Source organism: Diabrotica virgifera, chromosome 6, assembly GCF_917563875.1.
Source record: "Diabrotica virgifera virgifera chromosome 6, PGI_DIABVI_V3a".
NCBI classification, from domain to species: Eukaryota; Metazoa; Arthropoda; class Insecta; order Coleoptera; family Chrysomelidae; genus Diabrotica; species Diabrotica virgifera.
The window spans coordinates 109,941,865-109,963,776 of record NC_065448.1 but is presented as its reverse complement, the minus strand read 5'-3'; the positions used below and the strand labels follow the sequence as shown (position 1 = coordinate 109,963,776).

Sequence of the window (21,912 nt, the reverse complement as noted above, 5' to 3'; positions counted from 1 at the left end):
ACCATTTTTACTGGGAATAAACCACAAATTTACTTTAAAATAAGTTTATTTTGACATTTAAATTGTTCTCAAAATACAATTAAGTACATTTTTTGTTTTGGATTGGTAATAAAATAAATTTCTAATAATTTAATTTTCTTTTACTCATTCATATAGTGCTATAGATGGAAGTCGAAGTAGAAGATGATACGGTTTTGAAGATATTAAAAGAAGAAATTAAATCGACATTAAAAAACAGCAAAAATGGTAAAGCAGTAGGTCCAGACCAAATCCCAGTAGAAAGCTTAAAATGCATAAATGATGAAACCTTAGACATTATCATAGACTTGTTTAACACAGTGTACAAAACAGGAAACATACCAAAACAATGGTTACTCTCAAGCTTTTGTGCTATCCCTAAAAATACAAACGCTAAAGATTGCAGTGAATACAGAACAATATCATTAATAAGTCACATTCTCAAGTTATTCTTGAAAATAATACATGGTCGTATAAATAAAAAACTAGAAGAAGGAATAGATGATAGTCAGTTTGGGTTCAGAAACGGACTAGGAACCAGAGAGGCGTTATTTGCTTTTAATGTGTTAGCTCAAAGATGCATGGACATGAATGTGGATGTGCATGTTTGTTACGTTGATTTTGAGAAAGCTTTTGACAAAGTAAGACATGAAAAATTAGTCCAAATTCTAAAGACAAAAAACATAGACAAAAGGGACTTACGAATAATAACAAACCTTTACTGCAAACCTTCAGAGCAAAATTAAAACAGATGTAAAAAAATCACACTGCTTTTATACAGTAAGTACTTATGTCCCTGTAAGTTGTATCCATATGGAAAACTTTTTTATTATTAATTTTACGAAAAAAAATTATTCTTTATAAAAAGCTTTGCATGGTCCAACACCTAAGATTTAACCATCTAATATCAAATTTTTTGAATATTATACGAGGTATGTCAAAAAGTTTGAATTTCACTCAAGAGTAAAGTAGCTTTATTTTTCACAATATTGAAAATTGCTATTATGAAAAGTTGTTGGGAATTAAAAACTGTATTCTAGTATGCAATGACATCCTTCTAATTGAAAATTTTTTTTTGAAAAATTATGGATAACTAACATTATTTTCAGTTATTTTAATTCAGATAACTCTTTTATTATTAATTTTTCGAAAAAAAGTAATTCTTAATAAAAAGTTCTGCATGGTCTAAAATCTAAAGTAAAACCATCTTATGTCAAATTTTATCAATTTTATACGAGGTATGTCAAAAAATATGAATTTCGCTCAAGAGTAAAATACGTTTAGTTTTCACAATATCGAAAATTGTAATTATGAAAAGTTATTTAGAATTAAAAACTATGTTTCAGTATGTAATTACATCCTTCTAATTGAAATATTCTGAACTATAAAGGTACTTTACTTTTGATCTAAATTTATCTTTTTTGACATACCTCTTATAAAATTGATAAAATTTGATATAAGATGGTTGTATTTTAAGTTTTAGACCATCCAGAACTTTTTATTAAGAATCACTTTTTTTCGTAAAATTAATAATAAAAGAGTTATCAGAATTGAAATAACTGAAAAAATAATGATAGTTATCCATAATTTTTCAAAAAAAAAAAAATTGTAATTAGAAGGATGTAATTGTATATTAGAATATAGTTTTAATTCCAAACAACTTTTCATAATAGCAATTTCCAATATTATCCATAAAAAATAAAGCTACTTTACCCATCATCATTCTCTTTGCCTTATCCCTATGCGGGGTCGGCTTCCCTAATTGCATTTCTCTACACAATTCTATCTTGGGCCATATCAATGTTAATCCCCTTTACCAACATGTCCTGCCTTATCGTCTCTCCCCAGGTCTTCTTTGGTCTTCCTCTCCTACTCCTTCCAGGAATCTGCACTTCAGCTATTCTTCGTATTGGGTGGTTAACGTCTCGACGTTGAACATGACCAAACCATCTTAACCTATGCTCTCTCATTTTGGCATCAATTGATGCCACACCTAGACTTCCCCTAATATACTCATTTCTAATTTTATCCTTCTTTGTCACTCCACTCATCCATCTAAGCATTCTCATTTCCGCCACATGCATTCGTTGTTCCTCTTTCTTTTTCACTGCCCAACATTCAGTTCCGTACATCATAGCTGGTCTTATGGCTGTTTTATAGAATTTTCCCTTCAGCTTCATTGGGATTTTTCTGTCACACAACACACCACTCGCTTCTTTCCATTTCATCCATCCAGCCCTAATTCTACTGCATGCATCTCCATCTATTTCTCCATTACTCTGTAATACCGATCCTAGGTACTTAAAACTATTGCTTTTCACAATCATTTCACCATCCAAAGATACCATTTTATTTGTAGTAGCTCCATCTTTAAATGAACATTCCAAATACTTTGTTTTTGTCCTACTAAGTTTTAAACCTTTTTCCTCCAGAGCTTGTCTCCACTGTTCCAGTTTTTGTTCTAAGTCTCTTTCACTATTTCCTACTAACACGACATCATCAGCATACATTAAGCACCATGGAATGTTACCCTGTAGTTTCGCTGTTATCTGGTCCAAAACTAATGAGAATAAATACGGACTAAGCACAGAACCTTGATGCAATTCTACTTTCACATGAAATTTATCAGTCTCTCCCACACCTGTAGTAACACTAGTCGTTACTCCCTTATACATATCCCTCACAATCTTTACATATTCACCAGGGACTCCTTTCTTATTGAGTGCCCACCACAGAATCTCTCGAGGAACTCTTATCATATGCTTTCTCAAGATCAATGAATACCATATGAGCGTTTGTTTCTTTACTCCTGTATTTTTCCATCAACTGTCTTATAATGAAAATTGCATCTGTTGTTGATCTACCCTGCATAAAGCCAAATTGATTCTCGGATATTTCGGTCTCTTCACGTATCCGTCTATCAATTACTCTTTCCCATATTTTCATGGTGTGGCTAAGCAGTTTTATGGCCCTGTAGTTTGTACATTGTTGTATATCTCCCTTGTTTTTGTAAACAGGTACCAGTATACTGCTTCTCCATTCGTCTGGCATTTGTCCAACTTCCATAATTCTATTAAATAGACCTGCTGGCCACCTTGTTCCTGTCTCTCCCAATGCTCTCCATACTTCCCCAGGAATATCATCTGGTCCTACCGCTTTTCCTTTCTTTATTTTTTGAAGCGCTTGAGCCACTTCCTCGTTGGTTATTTTGGTGACCATTGCTGCTACTGTCTCCGTTGACTCTACAGGCTGTCTGTCAAATTCTTCATTTAATAAGCTGTCAAAGTACTTTCTCCATCTCTTTTTGACATCCCTTTCGTGAACTAGTATTTTATTATTTTCATCTCGGATACATATAATCTGATTAAAATCTTTTGCTTTCTTTGCTCTCTGTTTGGCTATTTTATATATCTTCGTTTCACCTTCCCTGGTATCAAGTTGATCGTATAGGTTTGAATACGCTTCAGCTTTGGCTTTTGCTACTGCTACTTTCGCTTCATTTTTGGTCACCATATAGTTTTGAAGATCTGTGTCGGATCTGGTTTCTCGCCACTTTTTATATAATTTTCTCTTCTCTTTTATTTTTCCTTGTACTTCGTTTGACCACCACCAAGTCTCTTTATCCTCAAACTTTTTTCCTGACGTTTTCCCAAGTATTTCAATAGCAGTCTCTCTAATACTACTGGCCATTTTTCTCCAAATTGTATTAGGGCTTCCTTTCATGTTCCAACATGTTTTTTCTACTATTATTCTCCTGAATAGACCTTCTTTCTCATCTTTCAGCAGTCACCACTTGACTTTTTGTGGTCCTCTCCGATATTTTTGTTTAGTTTCGCTTTTTACTTCGATGTTCAGAACAAGCAGCTTATGTTGTTGGCTTACTGTCTCACTAACTACACTAACTATTACCTTGCAGTCCTTGCATTCACGTATGTCTTCTTTCCTTATCATGAAGTAGTCTATTTGGGATTGATGTTGTCCACTTTTGTAGGTAATAAGTTGAGTTTCTCTCTTTTTAAAGAATGTGTTAAAAATCGCCATATCCAATGCTGTTGCTAATTCAATCATGTCATCTCCAGCTTCATTTCTAGTTCCAAAGCCTAATCCCCCATGTATTGTTTCATATCCCGTCTTGGTTTGGCCCACATGTGCATTGAAATCACCTCCTATTATAACTTTCTCCTCTGCTGGAATATCACTCAGTACGTCTCCTAATTGATCATAGAAAGCTCTTCTTTCATTCTCACCCAGACCTGTTTGGGGAAAGCTACTTTACTCTTGAGTGAAATTCAAACTTTTTGACATACCTCGTATAATATTCAAAAAATTTTATATTTGATGGTTAAATCTTAGGTTTTGGACCATGCAGAGCTTTTTATAAAGAATAACTTTTTTCATAAAATTAATAATAAAAAAGTTTTCCATATGGATACAACTTACAGGGACATACTGTATATTTAGGAGTTCCCAGCCAGGAATTTGTTTTCTAAGCTGTTTTCCATCTTCAACTATTCTGAATAAGAATTGTCATTTTTATATTTCTATGTGATCTTATTATTTCTGTGATCAGTTTAGTTTGTTGTTTTTTTAATAAAATCATACCTCTTTGAATTTATAAGATGTCAGCACATAAGCAATTCGTTTATTAATATTAAAATATTATAATCGGGAGAATTTATAATAAGAATAACAGTATCTTTTACTAATTTAAAAAGTACAGCTTCCAGTCATTTTGAATTTCTTATTTATAAATTAATAGTAGAGCCTGTTGTCAATTCTTTAGACTTAATTTAAACACACAAATAAAGCTATAATTGTCTTCTCTCTTCAAAAGTCAACAACATAATAAAATGTACTCTTGATTGAGCTAAATTAGTGTCTAGCAAGCACTTTCTAATTAAAAGTATTAGTCACTGGCATATACATTTGTGATTTCAAGTTCAATTCAGATATATTGTCCATTATTAAACTGACCTCGTGCCACATGATGATACATCAATTTCGTCCTTCATTCCTTTGATAGTATGCCAGGAAGTGGTATTTACATTACATACACCTTAAGCACCCATGTCAGCAAATCATACTTTAAAATGTGTTTATATGCTGGTATTGTGGAGATGTGAGATGATGAAAATAAATCTTAGTTAACAAGAATAGCTTCTTTGGAATACTTATATCTTTCAGAAACAATTTTCTGTAATTCGCTTTATAGAGGATGAGAATCATGCACTAGGGGGTATTGTTCTTTACTTTCTGTTTAAACTTTTGTGTACCATTCTCAATAACATGTGCTGTATATAGGGCTTTTCATCGATTGTCATTTGTTTCGAGCTTCTGTCATGTGTCACATTATATTAATATATCTACGTCATACGTCTTCGGTTTGTATCATTGGTAATACCAATAACGTACGTCGTAGATATATTAATATTATGTGACACATAACAGAAGCTCGAAACAAATGAATGTGAATGAAAAGCCCTATTGAGGTTCATCACAAAGTGGTAGATCGAAGACAAAACGAGATATAAAAGGCAGATGTCTTAAATTAAATTTACCACTATTTGGACATGATACATAGGCGCCTTCTAACTTTGATGTCAGAAAGTTAATATCACTGTTGAGGTGTAAAATATGTTCCTATGTTCTTTCTTTTTATCTAACATTTTGTACTCCGATCACACTATGACATGTGTTGTCTGATATTGGAGTTCATCAGATAGTGGTAGATTGATGAGATGCAATATCATAATGTTTTATCCTCGGTTTTATCCGATGAACCCAATATAGATTGTGTGACCCAAGCACAAATTTTAAGACAGGACATTAAAGAGAAATTAAGAGACATTAAGAAATAACAGGACATTAAATGTCCGGGACATAGACACAGACAAATTTTGTACCGTGTAATACGTAACAGGTAACCCTCTATAAAGAAATTTGTCTGTAAGATTTTCTTCCAATACTTAATCTCGTGCTAGTACACTCTGGTGTAGACAGGAGAGAACAGATTGATGTCCTTACTAGACGAAGCTTGTCCAGTCTGTGTCTGAGTTTCGAGTTGTCCAGTCTTCACCTGGACGCGTATTTACGTTTCCGTGTTCATTTCAAGACAGGGTAGTTTTGAAATAGGCACGGGAACGGCGCGGAGCTTATATGCTTCCAAACACGTGTGCATTTCAAGACGTTTAATTTTGAAATGCGCACTGGATTGTAAAAGAACTTCGCGCATAAAATTATCACAAATACGTGTTAAATTGTAACGTTATTTTGCATTATTGGAGTAACCAAAACACAAATAATAGGATCTTCCTTAACAAACAATCTAATGTTGAGTGCGACAAGATCTATCTGTTTTATTCTTAAAATTTCTAATATATCCATACTGTCTCTGCTACCGTAATTTTTTTAGTCGCCATTGTTCATACAAATAACTTATTTGAAGATCAAGAGGATTTTTTTGAGCATTAGCTAACATCACATAAACATTTTCCTCACAATTTTCCATAATAGTGAATTCATGATATGATTTTGCTGCTGCAGCTGTCATTCCAGCTTCAAAATATGATATAAATAACTGTTTTGTATCGTCACAACGTAGTAATCTTAAAAACTGAGCCACATTTACTCTTATGTGAATAAGTGAAATTAATGTCTATCACAACATTTAAACCTCTTTTTAATAATGGTGAGGTTTTTAAAGTACTGCTTGTTGCTTTCAACAATTTAATACTTATATCTGCTTTACAATTGAAGTTTCTAGTTGCTCCTTTTATTCTGTTTTTTGACTTGTTATTTTCTGCTAACTGACAAACATATTATATCTTGCGAAACTCAAATCGTATAGGTGTAGGATAGCGCCTCTTCATTATCCAATTTGTTTTGGTTTCTGGAGAAAATTTGTTAATAATATAAGCCCAAATGTCATCGTAGTTACCGGTATAAGATAACAAACACTGAACTTTGGACTTATAGTTACTGTTTTCTTCAAATGAGTTTTGTTCAAACAACAGAATTTCAAAAACTTATAAGATACATATTAGTAAAAACATTTTTAAACTGCTCCATCACGTTTAAATTGATTTAAATACACAACAACACAACCCTCAAAGCCAAGTTTATATACGGCACTTGCAACAAATGGACCCAGTTCTATGCACTTATTTGTAGCATTCCAACGACACATGTTTCGGTACAAACCCGTGCACATTTGCACATTTGAAACAGGCTGGAAGAATCACAATCTAAATATCGCAAAAGTCCGTCTCTGTTCGTTATAGATAGAATTAAGACGAAATGTACTTCCCAACGCGTTTCTCTTAGGCCACCCACAAGAAAGCGGAAGGATTAATATTTTAAGAAATTCTAGACGCCTAAGCTGGTCATTTAGCTATTGCAGGCAGTAAAATGACAAAGAGACTTTAGGGCTCGAAGACAACTTTCCTAAAAGTATTTACTTTGCACAGGATATGCCTCATAAAAAGAAGAATAGGAAAGATTGCTAAGTGTTTGAGTGATAGAAATCTCAGAATTCCACAAGAGTACGACGCAGTAACTTTCGTGGGAATCCTTAAACGGTTACAAAAAGGACACTCGTGGTGATTGGCCGAAAAAGAAACGTATGATCATAATAAGGCTGGTCTAAACATTATTTCCCAGCTATGTGATTGGTACGAAAATTTCGGAATGATGATTATTGGTCAAATTAGGTGATAGCTGTGAAAAAGGGAGGTGAATATAGAGAGCAGAGAGGAATCTTGTCCGAGATTAGGACAAGAAGAAATCAATGAAGTTCTAGCGGTCATGCAGTGAAGACCTGCATTTTTTCTTGTCTGTGCCTAAATAGGCAAAATGGAATCTTAAAGATTCTGTCGTGAAAATCGCAAGTGCGATATGTTGTATATGTGCCGGTATATTCTCTGTGTTGTGTCCGGTACGATAAAATAATAGTTTTCTTAGTACGGCGTGTAATATGTTTCGTTCAAACAGAACTTAGTTCAACATTTGCGGATAAGACTTCCGTTTAATATGTCTCATAAACCGCACTTAATTCAATCTTCGTGGAACGCAGTTCCATTTTTTTTAAAGACTATGGTCTAAATAAAATATGTTTAATTATCAAGTCAGTGAGAAGTATCACTAATAATCATGAATGCAGTTATTTTCTTTTCATAAAACAAAAAGAACTATGGAATTTTTATTTTTCGTATAATATAATAACAACTATGTAACAGTACTTTAACTCTAAAAATGAAAGTGAAAAGTGAAAGTGATTTCGTCGTATCCACAACTCTGGCGAGCTAACCCGATTCCAGCAATTCAACAACAATGGATCATCACCAGGTATTTTGCAATAAACTGTTTCGTTCCTTTTTCTTTTTTTTTGAACTTTTAAGATGAAACGCGAAAGACTTATTTTTTTTTTATTTTTCTAATCAACTCAGTTTAATGACAATTTTCTATCTAAATAAATGGTAACTATGTTAAAACTTATTTCGTCTTTTTCTGTTCGCACAATCCATCTATGTATCCTTATTGTATTAGGAAACGCAGCCTACTACAGACAACAAGGGTAAGTACCATTAGTAGTCAAAGGGATACCATTTTTTTCGTAACATTTTTGTAATTTTTATATAGATAAATAGCAATAGATTCTGATCTATTAATGGCGCCCAAAAAATTAATAAGTTCTTTTCTTTAGCTTAAATATTGTTGTATGAACTCACACCCTAAAATCTCTTGATGATTAGAGCCGCCGGTGCGATTTTAAATTATGTAGCACGTATTTTTTAAGTTTATGTACATCACATGTTTATCTAATTTGTCGTGCTTCATAAAATGACGCCGCAACATGTGGGGCTATCTCTTGTCTAATTCTTATTAGTTTGTTTTCTTATTTTGTCCACGTTGTTCTGCTCATTATTGATTCATAAAATAACGCTAAGTTTTTCATGTAACTCTTAATTAGTAATATCACAAAAAGGTTTTTTTATTTTTAACGCAACCTAAGTTTTATTCATAAAACGGCGACCGCACCTAGAGGTTTCTGTCATTTTTTTGTTTCTTTTTGCTCCGTGTTAACGAGTACTTAAAAACAACGTCATTGCATTCCTTTTTTTTGTTTTACACGTAAATGGTATTTTTCCCAGCACTAATTTAAAATGTGGCTCCTTGTTGTCTAAAGGTGTCTGAATAGAGATTTTATACTGTTTATAAAATTTCGATGGATGCGCAGATAAGAAATAAGATAGTAATGTAAATATGAAAAGAGAAAATTCCAAAGGTAAATAAAATAATAACTGCTAGTTTTCAATTCCAAGTTTACAGTAAATTTTGAGTTTAAATATTTTTGTTGAATTTTTTTTGCATAATTTTTGAGAGAATATAATTCAAAATGGAATCCTCCGTGGTTCAATATTTAAAAAATGACGAAATTGATTATGAATTGTTTATACGAGGGGTTAAGACTAAGAAAAATCTTAGTGACAAAAAAACAATGCTTCGTAAATTACTTAGTAAAAAGGCCGTTATTGATTTAGAGGAAAATAGGTTAATATTCAACGATGAGAAGAAGCAGATAGACGAAACTACTGTTGACATCCGTAGTTTAATTGGAGATTTCGAAGGAGACGTTAGAGATTCGGTCTATCGTAGGGCAAAGGCTCATCTTACGCATTTATCTTTTAGAATAGCTAGGTTACCCATGTCCATGAACCTAGCAGAGCAAGGTTAGCAGAATGGAATCAGACCAAGTGCATAATTAGGTGCTAATTAGGTACTAATTTAGTACCCCAATCGCGAATTTAGTGCTCCTTTTTTTAAAAAATTATGACGTGTTCTGCCAGGTACATATGAACTCAGCAGAGCACAACCATAAAAAACATAAAATCGAAAAGTGACCAAGCTTATAATTAAGTACTAATTAGGTGCTAATTTAGTACCCCAATCGCGAATTTAGTGCTCCTTTATTTTTTAAGTTATGACATGTTCTGCCAGGTACATATGAACTCAGCAGAGCACAACCATAAAAAACATCAAATCGAAAAGTGACCAAGCTTATAATTAAGTACTAATTAGGTGCTAATTTAGTACCCCAATCGCGAATTTAGTGCTCCTTTATTTTTTAAGTTATGACATGTTCTGCCAGGTACATATGAACTCAGCAGAGCACAACCATAAAAAACATCAAATCGAAAAGTGACCAAGCTTATAATTAAGCACTAATTAGGTGCTAATTTAGTACCCCAAACGTGAATTTAGAGCTCCTTTTATTTCTTGCTTTTATACCGTCATATGTACAGTTTTGTAGTGCGGTTATCGAGATACACTACATTATGTCTACTCCACCTAATTAGCACTCAAATGTGAGATAGGCCAGCAACTGTATTGATGATTTTTTAAACGGCTTGACTTTGTACTGACCTCGCATAAACTTGAATGCAGTACGCGCCAAAATTTGGAAAAAAAAATGAGCATGAAATTCGTTATTAGGGCACTTAATTAGCACCTAATTAGCACCTAAATTTAAGATAGGTATGTTTGGACTTTTTTGATTTTTTGAGTTAGTACTCTAATGACTTCATATGTACCCGGCAGAACATGGCTTAAAGGAAAGAAAAAATGGAGCATTTAATTCGCGATTGGGGTACTAAATTAGCACCTAATTAGTACTTAATTATAAGCTTGGTCATTTTTCGATTTGACGTTTATTAAAGTTGTACTCTGCTGAGTACCTACATATTATGTACCTGGCAGAACGCGTCATAATTAAAAAAAAAAGAAGCACTAAATTCGCGATTGGGGTACTAAATTAGCACCTAATTAGTACTTAATTATAAGCTTGGTCACTTTTCGATTTGATGTTTTTTATGGTTGTGCTCAGCTGAGTTCATATGTACCTGGCAGAACACGTCATAATTTAAAAAAAAAGGAGCACTAAATTCGCGATTGGGGTACTAAATTAGCACCTAATTAGTACTTAATTATAAGCTTGGTCACTTTTCGATTTGATGTTTTTTATGGTTGTGCTCTGCTGAGTTCATATGTACCTGGCAGAACACGTCATAATTTAAAAAAAAAGGAGCACTAAATTCGCGATTGTGGTACTAAATTAGCACCTAATTAGTACTTAATTATAAGCTTGGTCACTTTTCGATTTGATGTTTTTTATGGTTGTGCTCTGCTGAGTTCATATGTACCTGGCAGAACACGTCATAATTTAAAAAAAGGAGCACTAAATTCGCGATTGGGGTAAGTACTAAATTAGCACCTAATTAGTACTTAATTATAAGCTTGGTCACTTTTCGATTTGATGTTTTTTATGGTTGTGCTCTGCTGAGTTCATATGTACCTGGCAGAACATGTCATAACTTAAAAAATAAAGGAGCACTAAATTCGCGATTGGGGTACTAAATTAGCACCTAATTAGTACTTAATTATAAGCTTGGTCACTTTTCGATTTGATGTTTTTTATGGTTGTGCTCTGCTGAGTTCATATGTACCTGGCAGAACACTTCATAATTTTTTAAAAAAAGGAGCACTAAATTCGCGATTGGGGTACTTAATTAGCACCTAATTAGCACCTAATTATGCACTTGGTCTGATTCCATTCTGCTAACCTTGCTCTGCTAGGTTCATGGACATAGGTTACCCGTAGAATTTGAGGAAGAAGAAGAGTATAAGGCAGAGGCTTCTGCAGATTGTTTACTTTTAGAAGGGCAATTAGATGACAAAGTCGTTCCTGTTGGGCCATCAGTTTCTTCGAACATAATTCCTTCACAGCCGGTCGTTAATATTCCAGCTCCCGTCGTTCAGGTGTCGCATCCAACTAATTTAGCTGATTGGAACATTAAGTTTAGTGGAGATTCTAAAGGAGTTTTCCCTTTCATAGAAAAAGTTAGAGACCTGGCTGAATCCCGTAATGTAGGACAAGAGGTTCTTTTCAGATCAGCTGTCGAGTTATTTACAGGTAGCGCTGCTGTGTGGTTCAGGAGTGTTCGTAGTACCGTTTCTTCATGGAACGAATTAATTGGTCTTTTGAAGGCTACGTTTCTTCCCCAAGACTACGACGAGGATTTATGGAACCAGATCAAATCCAGGAAGCAGAAGAAAAATGAGTCGTTCGCTTTATTTCAGGCACAGGTTATGTCTTTGGCAAAACGGCTGACGGTGCAGCCTTTAGAGAAAACTATCGTGAAACACTTGAGGCAAAATATTATCCCTGAATATATTCCGTTGATTGCATTAGTCGATACCAATACTGTTGAGGAGTTGTCTGCTGTTATTCGTAAACTAGAGAATAATGTGGTCGTGCCTAGTGTCAAGAAGGAAACGTCCGTCGCTTATGTTAATCATGAGTTCCCCGGTCCCTCCAGAAAAGCCAATGTTCCTAACGGAAAAGCAAATTTTAAAAATAATGACGATCTCTCGGCTCCGCGAAATTCTGAGGCGAAAAACCCTAGTAAAAGTACTTCGAATAAATCGAAGATGATCGTTTGTTTTAATTGCCGAAGACGCGGGCACAATTTCAACGACTGTAAACAGCGTTTTGATAGATATTTTTGTTTCCGATGTGGCGCAGATAATGTTACGGTAAGGACATGCCCAAACTGTGTCAAACCTTCAAAAAACGAATAACCAACACCCTTAAGTTCGGTAAGAGTGTTCACAATAAAATTTCAAACCCCGAACATTCATGTTTTGCGGCCGATAATAAGTTTCCAGAAAATTTTAATGTCTCTGATTGGTACAAATGGCTAGGTACAGTAAAAAATTTTTATAAACATTCGTCAAAATTATCTCCGGTCATTGCTTCAAAGCCATTCGATAACAGACCTTACTTGGAGGTTCAAATTCTTTCGCAACCCTTTACGCTTTTATTAGATACCGGGTGTTCCACTACTGTAGTCGGATCCAAGGGATTGGATTTTCTTGAGAGAAACAACATTGAGATCGATTTACCGTGTAGTCAGAATGTGTCTTTAGCCGACGGATCGAGTAAAAAGGTTTCTGGTATTGTAGATTTGCCGTTTGTGGCGAACGGAATTTGTCATGTGATTAGTTGTCTTGTAGTGCCATCGCTACCAATAAATTTTATTTTAGGAAGTAACTTTATTTCAAAATTTTCTTTAGCGATAAATTTCGAACAAAATAAATGGAGTGTCAGAAATCCTTGTTGCGAGATAGTAACTTCAAAACCTGAAGGCGATGTTTCGTTCCCACAATCTTTGTGTTCGATTGATTCTCTTGCCGCCGAGTTAAGACCTCTAGCGGATGCTGTCATCCATAGTTTTCAGGAGGTAGACAAAAAGAATGGTATAGGAAGAACAGATAAGATCAAAATGACTATCGATACGGGTGACGCAAAGCCTTTTCGACAACGTCCTTTTCCTATGTCACCATACATGTCAGATATTTTAAATCGCGAATTAGATGAGATGCTCAAACTTAAAGTTATAGAACCGAGTAACAGTCCTTGGTGTAGTCCAGTCTTGCTTGTAAAGAAAAAGACAGGCGAGTTTAGGTTTTGTTTTGATGGCAGGAATCTTAATGAAGTTACTCGTCATGACACATATCCTCTCCCCAATATTGACCGAATTTTGTCATTATTGCGTAACGCTAAATATATAAGTTCGATAGATTTGAAAAAAGCTTTTTGGCAGATCCCTCTTGATCCATCTTCGCGAGAAAAAACTGCTTTTGCTGTTGTTGGCCGTGGATCATTTCAATTTACTGTGATGCCTTTTGGTCTTTGTAATAGTGCTCAAACCCAGCAAAGATTAGTAGATCAAATTTTTGGACCAGAATTCGAACCTTTTATTTTTACTTACTTGGATGATATTATTGTTTGTTCTTCCACTGCTGAGGAACACGTTGCCTTGTTAGGACAAGTTCGAGATAAACTAAAGGATGCTAACCTTACGATAAATGTAGACAAATGTGAATTTTTCAAAACAACTTTGAAGTATTTAGGCTATATCGTTGGTGATAACTCTCTTCGGTCGGACCCCGACAAAATTTCCACTATGGTTAATTATCCCCGTCCAACTAACACAACGGAGATTAAACGTTTTATTGGTCTTTGTTCTTGGTATAGACGCTTCGTCAAAGATTTTTCTACCCTTGTTTCCCCTATCAATGATCTTTTGAAAGGAAAGAAAAAGAAAGAACCTATAGTTTGGACATCAGAAGCTGAGAATGCTTTTATCGCCATAAAGGAAGCTTTAGTATCTTCCCCAGTTCTAGTACAACCCGATTATTCTCGTCCCTTCACTATTCAGTGTGACGCAAGTAACACCGGTCTAGGAGCTGTATTGACTCAAGAAATAGACGGTGGAGAAAAGGTGATTTCCTATGCTAGTCGGTCTTTGACAAGAGCAGAACGTTCGTATGGAACCACCGAGAAAGAGGCCCTTGCAGCTTTGTTTGCTGTTGAAAAATTTCGTCCTTACGTAGATGGTGTTGAATTTACCCTCATCACTGACCATTATTCGTTGTTATGGCTTAGAAATTTAAAAAATCCCACAGGCCGTTTAGCTCGTTGGGCTATGCGTCTCAAACAGTTTGATTTCCGAATCGTCCATCGTAAAGGAGCATGTCATAAGGTGCCTGATGCACTTAGTAGGATTCATGAGAATGATCAAATTGCTTATCTTGAAGTTGATACTGATCGCATCGATCCCTGGTACGATGATTTGCGTACAAAGATTTTGTCTAACCCAGAAAGTTTTCCACAGTGGAAAGTAGAGAACGACCTCATATACAAATTTATTCCGGCTTGTCTTCCTTTTAATTCAAATTTAATCGAGTGGAAAGTCCTTGTTCCCAAACCTCAACGTGAGGATGTTATTAAGTCGTGTCATGATCCTGCAACTTGTGCCCATCCTGGTGTTTATAAAACTCTTGCTCGAATCCAAGAAAATTATTACTGGCCAAAAATGCGAAGAGATGTTGTTAAATATGTCCGTGCCTGCAAAACGTGTGGAGCACAAAAAGCACCAAATATGGCGCAAATGGGTAAAATCGGTAAAGAGAAAAAAGCCGAATACCCATGGCAAATTATCGCCGTTGATTTAATAGGCCCTCTAACCAGAAGTAGAAACGGTTTTACGTGGTTGCTGGTGGTCTCAGATTGGTTTTCTAAGTACACTTTGTTACATCCTCTTCGCAAGGCTACTGCTTCAAATATCTGTAAATTTTTAGAGGAACAGGTGTTTCTCATATTTGGAGTTCCACAACATCTTATGTGTGATAATGCCTCTAATTTAAATTGTAAAATAATGAAAGATCTTTGTGAGAGATATGCAGTCCAAAAAATCTGGTTCTCTGCAGTTTATTCTCCCCAAGTAAATTTTGTTGAAAGGAGCAATCGTACTATTGGTACGGCAATCAGAAGTTATATTGACGAACACCGCGATTGGGACAAACACATACATGAAATTCGGCAAGCCATAAACACAGCGAAACATGAAGTAACCAAATATTCACCGGCATTTTTAAATTTTGCTAGACACGTACCGTTGTCTGGAAATTATTACGGTCAAATACCCCATGATTTTGTTGATATAGAAATCCTACCGGGTGATCGCGATAATTACGCGTCCGAAGTAACGGGAATAAAAAAAGTTTTCACGGCCGTGCGTAAAAATTTGTCTCGTGCATATCAGAGAAATGCAAAAACATATAATTTGCGTAAACGCGACGTACAGTTTAACGTTGGCGATCAAGTTTGGAGAAAAAATATGGTTTTATCTAGCGCCCCGAAACATTTCATGGCAAAATTGGCTCCCAAATATATTTTATGTACCATAATTAAAAAACTATCCTCGTTAGTTTACGTTCTTAGGAATCCAGATGGTTCCAATGCTGGAAATTGGCATATTAAAGATTTAAAAGCTTATTCATCCGTCAATGTTTCGTCAGATGCTTCAGATCTGTCCGATAACGAATAGAAATGTATATTCCGTTATTTACAGGGCGATATGAACCAACTTTAAATAAATTTTTTAGATATTTTTGATTTTTTCTATTTTATAGTACAGGTGCTTAAAGTTTTTTTTGAGAGAAATAATTTTTTTGTTTTGTGCACCAAATTTTTTTATTAGTCGAAATTCTTCAATTTTTGGAAAGTGTGATTTCAAATAAATGATTTTGGACATATGAATTTTTGATCTGAAAGCCTATTATAATCTAAATACTTCGGTAATTTTTTTTAGCGACACCCCATTTCCTCCGTGGTCCGTGTTAAAGGAAAAGTCGCGCAAATTGCGAACTTTTTCCTGGAAGGGATTTGTTTCTCTTCCAACAAATTTTGGCGTGGGATCAGTAATGCACTGATACCCTAGTACGTAGTACGTTGAATACAACTTTGCTTCGGCAAAACCGTCCCCAAGTGCCTCGTTCCCTTCAGGACGAGAGACGCGCATAAATTTTTTAGAGCTGTCTCGACAACCTTTTTTTTGATGTGTGGTGTAGACCAATAGTAGGGAATTGTCCCGCTGCGGTCAATGTTTATCTATTTGATATATTTTTTTTGATGTTGTCGCGAAGGAGACGAGCCTCTGGAAGTAGTGTAGGGGATTCCGCACGTTGATCTCCAGAGCAACTCAGTTTGGCTCACACCCCAGTTCTTTGAACTGTTTTACCTAGTTATAAGAATAAAATTTTTTTGTTTTGTTGAAAGGAAATATTAAAAATCCTTCTTCAAATGTTTTTATGTCGTGCGTTAGTCCGATATAGAAGTAAAACTTTTTTTTACATAATAAAAAGTTTGATTTTTTTAATTTTATTATTTTTTTGGTATCCTTCTAGGATATACTACCTTCGCTTATATGCAATCCAGCTTAAGCTTAGGGAAAATGTTTTTTATATTTTTTTTGAAAATCGTTTCTTATTTTTTTTTTGGTATCTAGATTGATATCAGAAGTCCTTAGTACAGTTACTAGTGATAGTTCGTAATAGAACCTATTTGTTTTGCCTAAGTTTATTCTTACTTCAAGGACCTATGAATTTCAGCCCCCTCTATTAAAATATGTTGTCTAACCCCCTTTACGGTATGGATGGCCAGACACTGAGAAAGGCTAGGGATGAAGTGAGCGGATTCCCGCCAGTTGACTCGTCGGAATGAGAAGCCATTCATAATCGCAATTTAGCCACAGACCTTAGGTGATGACTTCCTATGTCATTTCCTAAAACTTCCGTTTGGTTGTGTAACTTTGAATAATAGACTCTACCGACTATGACCCTACCTTAAGTTGACCCCACCGAAAATGTTCCTATGATAGGCGTATGATACGCGTCAGTTATCGCTTGTTCTGGTTACCACAACGAAGTTAAAATATCAATATTTTCCTAATCCCCCCTGTTCTTAAAAGAGTAGTAAGTTTCTGAAAAGCAATGTGTCCATTTTTCCACAATAAACTAATTACAGGCTTATCTTTATAGAATTACAAGGTCCAGCTTAGAACTATCAGTAACTCCTTTTTTTTTGTTTTTTTGTCCGTAAGTAATAACTGCCTATGGCGTTATTATATTGTGTTATCTCTGGAATAAGTCATGAATGAGAGACTTTATGCATCCAAGTCAAGGATAACATGTTAATTTTTTATGGCGTTAATGATGCTAAGACATCATTATTCTTATGTTATTCGTGGTGTTAGTCTAGGTTGAAAGAAACCTATGCATCCGAAAAAACGTTAACATATCTTGCCCTATTTTTGTGTTTTTATTTTTTTTGTGTCTACGATGACGAATTGCGTCGTTGTATTCTTGTGAATTTTTTGTGTTATGATTAACGCGTCCATGTCTAGATTGTAAGACATGTATTGATCGTTAGAGAAAGCCTAAGGCCTCTGAACGATATTACGATATGGTGACTAACAAATGTGGTTTTCATTTTTTTTGCCGTTTCATTTTTTTATTTCCGATTTCAAACTGGTTAGCACGAAGTTGAAATCGTGGGGGAGGCAGTGAAACAGGCTGGAAGAATCACAATCTAAATATCGCAAAAGTCCGTCTCTGTTCGTTATAGATAGAATTAAGACGAAATGTACTTCCCAACGCGTTTCTCTTAGGCCACCCACAAGAAAGCGGAAGGATTAATATTTTAAGAAATTCTAGACGCCTAAGCTGGTCATTTAGCTATTGCAGGCAGTAAAATGACAAAGAGACTTTAGGGCTCGAAGACAACTTTCCTAAAAGTATTTACTTTGCACAGGATATGCCTCATAAAAAGAAGAATAGGAAAGATTGCTAAGTGTTTGAGTGATAGAAATCTCAGAATTCCACAAGAGTACGACGCAGTAACTTTCGTGGGAATCCTTAAACGGTTACAAAAAGGACACTCGTGGTGATTGGCCGAAAAAGAAACGTATGATCATAATAAGGCTGGTCTAAACATTATTTCCCAGCTATGTGATTGGTACGAAAATTTCGGAATGATGATTATTGGTCAAATTAGGTGATAGCTGTGAAAAAGGGAGGTGAATATAGAGAGCAGAGAGGAATCTTGTCCGAGATTAGGACAAGAAGAAATCAATGAAGTTCTAGCGGTCATGCAGTGAAGACCTGCATTTTTTCTTGTCTGTGCCTAAATAGGCAAAATGGAATCTTAAAGATTCTGTCGTGAAAATCGCAAGTGCGATATGTTGTCTTAAATACCATACCGGTATATTCTCTGTGTTGTGTCCGGTACGATAAAATAATAGTTTTCTTAGTACGGCGTGTAATATGTTTCGTTCAAACAGAACTTAGTTCAACATTTGCGGATAAGACTTCCGTTTAATATGTCTCATATAAACCGCACTTAATTCAATCTTCGTGGAACGCAGTTCTATTTTTTTTAAAGACTATGGTCTAAATAAAATATGTTTAATTATCAAGTCAGTGAGAAGTATCACTAATAATCATGAATGCAGTTATTTTCTTTTCATAAAACAAAAAGAACTATGGAATTTTTATTTTTCGTATAATATAATAACAACTATGTAACAGTACTTTAACTCTAAAAATGAAAGTGAAAAGTGAAAGTGATTTCGTCGTATCCACAACTCTGGCGAGCTAACCCGATTCCAGCAATTCAACAACAATGGATCATCACCAGGTATTTTGCAATAAACTGTTTCGTTCCTTTTTCTTTTTTTTTTTGAACTTTTAAGATGAAACGCGAAAGACTTATTTTTTTTTATTTTTCTAATCAACTCAGTTTAATGACAATTTTCTATCTAAATAAATGGTAACTATGTTAAAACTTATTTCGTCTTTTTCTGTTCGCACAATCCATCTATGTATCCTTATTGTATTAGGAAACGCAGCCTACTACAGACAACAAGGGTAAGTACCATTAGTAGTCAAAGGGATACCATTTTTTTCGTAACATTTTTGTAATTTTTATATAGATAAATAGCAATAGATTCTGATCTATTAATGGCGCCCAAAAAATTAATAAGTTCTTTTCTTTAGCTTAAATATTGTTGTATGAACTCACACCCTAAAATGTCTTGATGATTAGAGCCGCCGGTGCGATTTTAAATTATGTAGCACGTATTTTTTAAGTTTATGTACATCACATGTTTATCTAATTTGTCGTGCTTCACATTGAGGTTGGCTCTTTCAAATCAACACCTTTTTGGAACTAAGTATGTATTACCGTTTCGGTGTCTATTTCAAAACCGTACTGTCTTGAAATGAACACGTAAACGGAAATACGCAACCTGGAGTGGTCTTCAGTACTAATTGGAATAGTCTTGGAGTGTTTCTATCAAAAATGTTTATGGATTGCTGGACGTGATTGCTGAAGTAGTGAGGGAATCGAATAGGTTAGGCACCATTTTTCAGGGCTCTCCGAGAGTCTCACCGCCCAGCTTCTCCTGTTCAATCGTAGGAGACATTTCCTGATGGTCGTCTTCACCAGTGGTCATTCACTGATAATTCAAGTGACGGCATATACCTACAATATCGGATTGGATCGGCCTTCATCCAGCTGAACTAGGTCAAAGTGATGCGGTGGAGAACGATTGTTGCTTTCTATGCGGCTACAAGTATTTCACATTACTAAAGTAGTAACTTATCCGAAAATTACACTCACCCATTTGTCTACTCGACAATAATCGCTTGATTACAGCGATTATTTCATTCATAGGAGATTCTGACCAATAGAAAGCTACATCAATCTAAATTATATCGATAATTTTTGATAATTTCCCGTCGTCACGTCAGATGCCCTTCGTTGCTACGAAAAAATACATTCAGTGACATTAATGACAATTAATGTTTTAAAAAGTGATGACTTTCAACCGTCAAGTTAATATTTATAACAACTGTGTGTTTAGTTGTACTAATTTGTACTTACATAAATAAATTACAATAAAATTTTGGTGCTGAACAGTTTTGTACATGAAATAATCGCAACAAATTGCACTCGATCTCTAAAAGTAATATAGAATTTTAGAGCTCTTGTGCAATTACAACTGATAATTGCATAGTAGAAACCGAAAATTGCACTGTCATGTTTTTAATTGTTGGATTTGACAACCACATACTAACAACAGCTTTGTTTATTTAATATGTCAGTTTGGCATTTCATATATTAGAATCGGGAAACAATGTAAACAATTAAGTATTATAACTGTATCTTTAATAATTGTTGGTTTTTTTAAGATTGGGTTTTGCTGTATCGTTAAATAAATTGTTTAGAAAATTATTATTTCTGCATTTGATAGTTTCACTTTGTTCGAGTAATTTTCTCCCTAAATTACACTCGTGTATCAAAATAATCAGATAATTTAGCTTCCAAATGTATTGCCTTTTAAAAACTACTGTCGTTCATTTTCACATTTTGACGATAGAGCCCTCCTCCTTCGGAGTCGGGCTCTTTCGCCAAAATATGAAAATGAACTAGTAGATTTTAAGTAATACGCTTTCAAGCAAAATTATCGATTACTTTTGATGCACTTGTGTAATTACCCCTCGATAAGGACATATAACACAAATATAAACAGACGCATTATGAACTAAATAAATATTAGAGGTAACATAAATTTTATGATGATGGATGGGAAAAGAAGCAATTACTTAGATAAGTATGTATATGCAAAAGCAAAAAACCATACCTATATCACCAGCTTAAATGACGTATGACTTAAGTGATGTCATATTAATTAGGTAATATACTCCTTGTAAAAAAATCCCGGACATTTGCATTATGTATGTTTTTTTCTGATTCTGTGGATGTTGAGTCTGAGTGGTTTAATTGGAGAGAAAGTAAACAATAATGTAAGTCATTTATTTGAAACACTCCAAAAGTAATAATAGGAAAAGTAGGTAACCCAAAAAAAGTAATAAGTAACGCAAAAAAAAGAATATTCGAAAAATTAAACAAAAGAAAAAATAAAATTTTAATTGTCCACAGTTGCATTGCCTCCCCTACATCTGCGGAGGATTTCATTACGGCTACGCAATAAGTTGCTGACTCTGATCTTGCTGTATATGTTCCCATTCTTCATTCAACGCTATTTTCAGCTCTTTTTAATCTTTATTTTTTTGCCTCTTTTTAATCTTTTTCCCTAAATGTCCCATAAATGTTCTATTGGATTCATGTTACGACTAAAAGCGGGCCAATCCAAAACGGGAATTCCGACAGTATTTAGGTAGCCCATGAATTCTCGCGCAGTATGTGGATGCGCATCTGCATAAATACGAAATTATCCACAACGAAAGGAGCGTAGGGTACAAAATTGATTTCCTGACAATCAGCCGTGTGATGGATGACCGAAGTTATCTTTAACGTAAAGTTATCCTGTAGTTAAGTTATAATCCTCGAATTGGTGTGATGTATCAAATTTAACTTAACTATTTGCGTTATTTCTTGACAGCTCTTGAGTTATCTGATATATCAAC

The 21,912-nt window shown here is 34.7% G+C and overlaps 1 protein-coding gene across 1 annotated transcript in view; it reads left to right on the top strand.

The window, feature by feature from the left end:
* Positions 1-21,912, top strand: part of LOC114327939 (E3 ubiquitin-protein ligase CBL-B) — a 328,350-nt gene that overhangs the window by 8,122 nt on the left and 298,316 nt on the right. The gene's annotated exons all lie outside the window — the stretch shown is intronic.